The following is an 8,670-nucleotide window of genomic DNA, read 5'->3' as shown; positions in this document are numbered from 1 at the left end:
CCAAGGCCAGGCAAAGGGCCATCCATGAGGAATACGGGAGAAGTGCGCGCGCCCAGCCAGGACGGGGAAGAGTGCCTGCTCCCACCAGCCAGACCGGAAGAGCTCGTCACTCACAGGGCATCGGGCAGAGGACAGGAGCCTGGCCTCAGCCTGCTCCAGCTCCACTGACAGATCGTAGAAGCAAGACCCCAGAGGACCGAACTGTTTTCAGGTAACTTAACTGCATTGTAAACCACAGTTCAAGGCGATATCGCAGAATACAAAATACACAACACCCAGCAAGGCAGAGTTCACAATGCCTAGCATCGGAACAAAAATCACCAGGCACACGAAGGAGCAGGAGCGCTATCAAAATGAGGAGAATAAGCAGTCAAAACCAACACTGATGTTACAATAAGAGGACACTGAAACAGTCACCGTAACTATTCCTTATGTTCAAAAGTGTAGAATGGGAGTGTGACGGCAACAAGATGGCAGGTGCAAAACTCCTGGGTTCTTGTCTCCCCACAGCAACATCGAAAAACAGGCAGAAACTGGCAGAACCAAATTTCTGCGAGCTCTGGGAAACAGCCAAAGGGTCGCAGTAACTGGGCGAGGAAAACCTTGTGCCCCTCTCTGCTGTTTCCGCCACCCCCTCCCCAGTGCAGGGCAGCTCCAGCTCGTGTTCCCGGTGCAGTCCCGGCTCCGATTCCAGAGGGAGCAGCGTGGCCCGCGAGTGCCGGCTGGGTGCACAGATGTCTGCACCAAGCCGTCGGGGGCAACCTCCAGGACCCATCCAGAGCCCGCTCTCACTCGCTCTCAGGATGTGCAGTGGACAGAGAAGTGGCTGGAAGGGCCATGGAGCACCGTAAGAAAACAGACCACAGTTCCCCGTGCAGACATCCAGCAGTGCTCGGGACTGGGAGGGAAGGCTGCGGGTTTCCTGGGGAGGTGGGCCCACTCGGAGTGAGTGCCCGTGTCTGCAGGGGAGTCGACAAGCCCACACTCGGAGAAGACCCGAGAGGACGCCAGGCCTTTTCCTCTGCTCTCCTCCGCGCCCACCGTGGGGCTGGCTCCGTGCTGAAGGCACGCACACTTACGGAGCCATCCGCAGTGACCGGGAAACATGTTTTCCTTTCCGTCGTTCTTTTCCTCCTCGTTAGTTCCTGGCATTCAAGGAAAGCTGTCATATAACACTAGCTGAACACAAGCTGCAGAAACAGGCTTCAGTAACTGCGCATGTCAAGGATGCATCCATGCATAAACAGTCTGGAAAAATCACTAAACAAATAGACTACTAGAGCCTTCGGAAATAAGGAGGGAAAAAAACAACAAACCTCGGGGAAAGAGGAGAATTTGGTTTCCAAGTAAACGCATTAAAATACTAGAATGACCAAATTTCAACAAAAATTTGCATGCCATAATAAAAAACAGGAAGAAATGGCCCATTCAAAGGAACAAAATAAATGACAGAAACCACAGATAAAAACCCAACATTGCACATACCGTGCAAAGACTTTTTTTTTTTTTACATTTTTTAATTGTGAAATACAACATATATACAGAAAAGTGATAACTTTCAAAGTACGATTTAACAAGTAGTTGTAGAGCAAGTTTCAAAGTATGTAATGGGTTATAGTTCCACCATTTCAGTTATTTCCTTATTGTGAAATATAACATATATACAGAAATGTGATAACTTTCAAAGTATGATTTAACAAATAGCTATAGAGCAAATTTGGCAGCATGTTGTATGTTACAGTTCCACCATACCAGTTATTTCCTTCTAGCTATTCTAGTACGCTAGAGATTTAAAAAAAAATTATTTATATAAAGATTCAGTATTCATAATCCTTTGTTAAATTCTCTTGTCGGTTGCTACCCCTGTTGTTTGAGCACTGTCTCAATCTTCTGGGATGAGGCTGTTCGCAAGGACTTTTAAAAAACGATATGTTCAAAGAGCTAAAAATAAACACAAAAAAAGAAACAAAAGGAAACCAAGAAAAAGATATATGAACAAAATAAGAGTTTCAATAGAGATAGAAATTATAAGAAGGAACCAAACAGAAATACTTGAACTCAGGAGTACACTAACTGAAATTTTAAAGAGCCCTAGAGGGCTTGAGAGAAGATTGGCACTGGCAGACAGAAGAGCCAGCAAGCCTGAAGATAACATCATTGAAAGTATTCAATCAGGAATGGAAAGAAAAAAGAATCAGTGATTTTGAATACAGACAATTGAGGTGATTTAGGCTGAGAAGAAAAAATAAGTCTAAAAAGGGGCTGGGGTACAGAGCCTAAGAAACCTGTGGGACCCCAACCAAGGGCTCCAGTCCATGTTATGGAAATCCCAGAAGAAGAGAGAAAAGGGCAGAGGGAATAGTCAAAGAAATAATAGCAGAAAACTTGCCAAATTAAATGAAAGACACGAATAAACACATTCAAGAAACCCAACAAACTCCAGGATAAACTCAAAAAGAAGCATGCCCGGATGCAGTAATCAAACTGTCTGATGCCAAGGACCAAGAGAGAGTTCCAAAACTGCAAGAGAAGCAACGAGTTATGTACAAGGGAGTCCCAATAAGATTAAGTGCCAATTTCTCATCAGAAACCATGGAGGCAACAAGGCAGTGTACGAAATACTTAAAGCAGTGATAGAGAGCAATCTCAACCAAGATTTCTATATCCAGCCAAACTGTCCTTCAAAAATGAGGAGGGGCTTAAAACAAATAAACAGAAGCTGAGGGGGTTCATCACCACTAGACCTGCCCTACAAGCTGTGCTAAAGGGAGTTCTCCAGACTAAAAGGAAAGGACATTGGACAGTGGATTGAAGCAGCATGAAGAACAAAGACCTCCAGTAAAAGTGACCAGTCCCACTGGGTTGTATATGTCAGGCTGTTGGAGCCCATCGGGCTGCTGCGGCCACCTGCTGACAGCCTGGACGAGGGTGTCCTGTCCAGTGAGTCCTCTCCAACCGCAGCTTCCTACTGCGTAGTTACAGACTCATGGGCTGGTGCAAACAAGTTAGCCATATAGTCCGGCAGCCGACAAATCAGCAGTGGGACTCATTAGGAGCTCCCCAGTATGGGGTGGGGCCGTGGCAACAGCTTGCAAGCTGGGTAGGAGATCCATCTGTCACCCATGTTGGTGCCTACTGCAAAGGGCCACCTGAAGCAAGACGTAAATGGAACCCCTGTGCTGACCCAGCGCATGCCCAACAGGTCGCCACCGTCGTCTGCGGGATCCACCACTGAATGGGACAGAGAAGCCACCTCAGATGCAAAAGCCAGATCCCGAGAACTCGGGCTAGAAGCAGCAGAAGCCAAGGATGAAACACGTGTGACACCTGCCACCGAGACCACGCCGTGCGACGTGGTGAGCTGGGCCGCACCGGCCGGGGCGTAGGCCCCACACGAGTGCCGTGGCCCGACCAAACAGGACCACTGTCCCCAGCCACTGTTCCAGTGGTGTCTCACAGCCACAGACGTGCTCCGGGAAAGGGACAGCAATTCCCGTGCCTCACGAGGATGCCGGGGCCATCACTGCTGCCTTGGAGAATTACCTGTTCAGGTGCCCAGCCGGAACCCAGTCAGATCCAGGTACCCCACGTCCAGCACACCCAGGCAGCAGCGGGCACGTCCCGTGGCAGAAGACGGCCCTTCCGTGCTTGCTATCCCCCGGGCACACAACGCACGGAGCATTAGAACACTGGAACGGGAGACGGAAACGACGTGCCATCGGGAGGGACAGCCAGCCTGTGGTGCAGCCACCCCCGTCTAGGTAAAGCTGCGTGGCCGTTAGACGTGGCAGTGGGCGATGGGAAACTCTGAGCTTGGCGGGGTGGAGGCAGACACCAGGAATCCCAGCCTTGCTAAATCCAACCGCTCTTTTCCTTTTTTCCCACTGGAGTGCACTGCCCAGGGTGGTTTGTGGTCAGGGCTGCAGTTTTGTTACCACAAGGGCCCCCAGGTCCTAACCTGGAGGTGAGGCTACCCTTGGGCGCCTCCCGCTCGTGGGTCTCCGTGGGAATAGGGGAAGGGGTGACCGAGCACCGAGTGTAGGGGTCCTCCAGTTAACCTGGACCCCCAGCCCTCAGGGTCAGCTGGGCGACATCAAAGGCTCTGCCAGATGTGTCCAGCATGTGACGTTCCTCCCCGGACAGGATGACTGGCGCCCAGAAGTCCGGGTCCCCACAGAAGCTGGGTGGCCAGATCTGGGCAAGGCTCCCCTCAGGTTGTTGGGCAAGAGCGTCTGTCCCCGGAATGTAGGGGGGCGGTTGGTAACGTTCTCTCTCTCCCCAGGCCATCGCACGGCAGCGGACGACCCGTCACCCAGGGCCCAGAGACGGGCCAAGCTCCAGGCCCCCTCGTGGGAACGTCCCAACCTCGGAGGAGACTGTCTTCCTCTGTATTGGAAACACGGATGGCACCGGCCCTGCCCGGGAGAGGCTCCTGCTGGCCGTCACCACCACACAATGTGGTTTGATTCTGAGGACGTCCTCTCGAGCCTGAATGTAGTAACTGTGGCAGTGACACTACTGCAGTCTATGACAGACGAGGCAGCCTGTCTGGTTTGCTAAAGCTGACTAAATGCAATACACCAGAAATGGGTCTGCTTTTACAATGGAGATTTATTCACTAACAAGTTTCAAGTTCTGAGGCGTGAAAATGCCCAAATCAAGGCAGCAGCAGGACGATACCTTCTTCCTGACGAAAGGCTGCTGGAGACCTGGGACTCCTGTGTCACACGGCCGGGCACATGGTGGCGCCTGCTGGTTTCGTTGCTTCCAGCTTCTGGCCTTAGTGGCTTCCTCTCTCCGCTCCTCTTGTCCTCTCTCAGCTTCTCCGGGACTCCTGTCTTTTATCCTCTAACAAAGGGCTTCAGTGAGAGGATTAAGACCCACCCTGAACGGGCTGGCTCACATCCCAATTGACACAACCTAACCAGAGGGTCCCACCCACAGCAGGTCTGCACCCACAGGGACGGATGAAAAGAACGTGGCTCCAAACCAGCACACAGCCCGAGGCCTCCTGGGGCCTGGTGCCCACGGCTGGAGCACGTGCATCGGTACGTTAACCTCTGGGGTCTGGACACCCCACAGGTGCTTGGGCACACCTGAAGTCTGGGCTCACCTGGCCTGGCCATGGCGGCACCCTGTTTATCGGCACTGCCAGGAGGTGGGCTTTCTACGCCACCAACCTCGAGGGGTGTTCTGTCCATGCAACATGGCCGCATGGACTTTAGCTGAGCATCCTGGGGAGTGGTGACGAGCTGCTGCCCAGCTCAGTAAAAAGTTAGAGACCCGTTTATCCGTAACTGGTGGGTCGAGAGCACGCTAACCTGGCACTAAGGGGAGCTGGAGGCCTTATTGTATGTGGCGCCACTCATATCAGGCTTTTCCCCCACAGCGGCGATACGGCTTAGGATACGTGGTTCCCAGTGTCACTCAGGAAAGAAACAACATCCCCTAAAATCCCCAACCGGTGCTCTTTTGCACATGGCAGTCGTGGCACTGCAGACAACCCCGTCCTGCAACACAGCAGTGCCTTCCGACGGACAGGACATGGCCCAAATCCGGGCACGTGAACCAGAAAACGGCCATATACAACACGTCCAGTGTCACGGAAAGGGGATTCCATTCTACACTTGATGGGTTGGGATCCCTCCACGCGAGGTAAACAGAGGCCACGGCCAGGGCCCTCCAAAACCGTGGAGCGCTGGACGTTCCAATGGTGCAAGCTGGGGGTGCACGCGCTGTGCTGAGAGAGAGATGCTGCTTGTCATAAATGCATCTGGACGTGCTGAGTCAGAGAGGCCATCCAAAATGCAGTTCAAGTCCATCACAAGACGGGACACACCGCCAAACGGGTCAGCTGGTTTGGGCTGGGCGATGGGTGGGGTAGCTCAAGCAGACTGATCCCATCAGTCGCCCCCCTCAAATGCTGCCTAGAGATTTTAGAAAAATGGTGCACGTGGGTGACACCTATCAGAGCAGTGTACCAGGTCCCGGACCCGCAGCTCACTGTCTGAAATGGGCTAAGTTTGTCTACTGGGGTCCTGGAAAAAGTCGAGAGGTGGGGTGTGAAAGGGAGTAGGCCCGGTGCAGCCTGCCACCTTCCCCTGGGACCCCAAAATACACCCTGGACCAGGTGTGCTGGCCTGGCAGATGAGGGGTACGTTCCTTCCCCCCGAGTCCCAGCCATATGCACATCCCTGGAGCACAGTCTGACTCGGGCGGGCACCTTTTATGACATCCGGCTCACAGCCTGGTGGGAAGGGGGGACCGGGTTCCCCCACCACGGCACGCAAATGCAAGAGAGGGGTGCTGCGCGTGGAATGCCTCCCGCGTTTGCCTCGGATTGGGACCCACTGGCCACCGGGAGCGGATGCCCACTGGCCGCGCTCTCTCTTCACGTGAGCACATCTTTCCACCACAGCCTGCGACGGCCACCTTCTGCTGGCAGCGCCGACACCGTGAGGGAATGGGCTGGCCTCTTTTCAGGCGACTCCCCTTCCGACCCACGCCTCACGATGACGTGCTTCAGCGTTTTGGACCCACCTCTAACGTCGGCTTTACGGTACCCCATTACATTTTTCATTTCTAGAATTTCTGTTTGGTTCTTTTTCAAATCTGCTGTGTCATTCTCAGTAGTATCAGGATTCCTGCGTGTATTTTAGGCTTGTCATTTTGTTCTTTACAGAGGTTAAACAGAGGAATTTGAAATCTGCTTCTGATCATTTCATGATCTCAATCCTTGATGGATCTGTATCTGCTGCTGCTTGATTCTGTTTTTTTTGTGGTGCCACGTTTTTTACCATGAGCTGCTCGTTCTCCTTGGAATTTAACTGGTGGGATGAAGGTCTGCAAGAATAGCTGTAGGACAGATTCTCTAGATGATACCCTAGATTAAAGGGTAGATGTCACCAAATTGCCCTCCTCACACCCTTGCCAAGACAGTGTTACCAAATTTTTTATTTTTACAAAGATGATACGTTAAATATATTTTTTATATAGAAAATCAGTGTGCTGGTTTGGATGTATTATGTCCCCCAGAAAAAAGCCATGTTCTTTGATGCAGTCTTGTGTGGGCAGATGTATTAGTGTTGATTAAATTGTAATTCTTTGACTGTTTCCCTGGAGATGCGACCCACCCAATTGTAGGTGATAACTCTGATTGGATAATTTCCATGGAGGTGTGGCCCTGCCCGTTCAGCGTGGGCCTTGATTAGTTTACTAGAGCACTATATAAGCTCAGACAGAAAGAGCTCAGAGTTTCAGCCAAGACAGAGCAACTGAGAGGGACATCTTGAAGAGCAGCTGCAGCTAAGAGAGGACAAAACGCCCCAGGAGCAACGTATTGGAGAAAGCCATTTTGAAACGCAACCTGGGAGCAAGCAGATGCCAGCCTCGTGCCTTCCCAGCTAACAGAGGTTTTCCGGACGCCATTGGCCATCCTCCAGTGAAGGTACCTGATTGCTGATGTGTTACCTTGGACACTTTATGGCCTTAAGACTGTAATTGTGTAACCAAATAGACCCCCTTTATAAAAGCCAATCCATTTCTGGTGCTTTGCAAAACAGCAGCATTAGCAAACTGGAACAGTGTACTTTTTTTTTCATTTTTTTTTATTGTGAAAAATAACATATACATAAATGTGATTTAACTTTCAAAGTGCAAGTCTGTCATTTTAATATGCCTTTTTCTTGTGAGCAAAATTGGACATTTTTTATATGTTTAAGAGTCAGTTGTATTTCTCTTTGTGAATCATTCGTTCCTGTATTTTGCCCATTTTTCTATGGGTTGTTGTTCTTATTGCGTTGTGGGAGCTCATCATTCCTATCGAAAAGGTAAGAAATCAGCACAAAGCATTGAAGAGTGTTTGGGTTTTTGTTTGTTTGTTTTGTTTTGTTTCCTCAGGATTACTTGGTACCCACCGAGGGTGAGAATATTAAAATCCTTTCCAAGTCAGAACATGGAGTATCTTTACAAGTAGAGAGCCTGGGCAAGGTCCTGACTAGATACCCACCGTGTCCTTTTGCTCACCACAATCTTCTTAAAATTCTTTCTTTTGGGATATAAATTTTTAGTCTTGACTCAAGTCTTGTAGGTGTTCTAGGGTGTGACACTGTTACTACCGGGGATGTAAATAATGTTTGGGGTAAAGGGTACGTGGGGTTACGGGCCTTATTGCCAAAATCCGGAAATAAGGGAAATGAAGAGCTACCACAGCAAGAACTGGGCTCTCTTCTTAGGGGACGGGGCCCCCGGACATTGAAAGGGCAGCGCCAGGAACCTTGTCTAATAACAGGGAGGACTTCTGCTACAGCGGAAGGAGGTTTCAAAGCGGACAGCGTGTTTGCGAACACAGTTCTGGCCACTGGATTGTCAGCTGTTGGGCCAGTGATTGCGCCCTCACCGTTGCTCGCCCTCCGTGACTTCCCCCAGTCACCAGGGAGGGCATCGGGCCCACCGCGAGGGCGACCGCAGAGGGCGAGGCCCCTTCCCCGAGAACATCTTTTGTGCACAACGCACCCTCTGGCGCCCCGGAACGCCAGGGGCCGCGGACGTGCGCTCCAGCCCCCCACCTGGCCGTGGTGGGGCCTGCGCGGGCTCCCGGCACCCCCATTCCACGTCCCCCCGAAATACCACCCACGCGACGGAAGGTTCCCGGGGGAGCCCCGCCGGGCT

At 51.4% G+C, this 8,670-nt stretch overlaps 1 protein-coding gene across 2 annotated transcripts in view; it reads left to right on the top strand.

Moving 5' to 3' along the window:
• Positions 1-6,249: 6,249 nt before the first annotated feature.
• Positions 6,250-8,670, top strand: part of CLTCL1 (clathrin heavy chain like 1) — a 43,180-nt gene continuing 40,759 nt past the window's right edge. Inside the window, exon 1 of one of the 2 annotated variants that reach the window (XM_037823636.1) lies at positions 6,250-6,559. The gene's annotated coding sequence lies outside the window, so the exon portion shown is untranslated. The remainder of the gene's footprint in view (positions 6,560-8,670) is intronic. The other variant, XM_037823635.1, reaches the window with a different exon arrangement.

The sequence above is a fragment of the Choloepus didactylus genome (assembly GCF_015220235.1).
Source record: "Choloepus didactylus isolate mChoDid1 chromosome 23 unlocalized genomic scaffold, mChoDid1.pri SUPER_23_unloc1, whole genome shotgun sequence".
Classification (NCBI taxonomy): Eukaryota; Metazoa; Chordata; class Mammalia; order Pilosa; family Megalonychidae; genus Choloepus; species Choloepus didactylus.
Note: the sequence above shows the minus strand (reverse complement) of the source record. Positions and strands in the feature narration are given on the sequence as shown.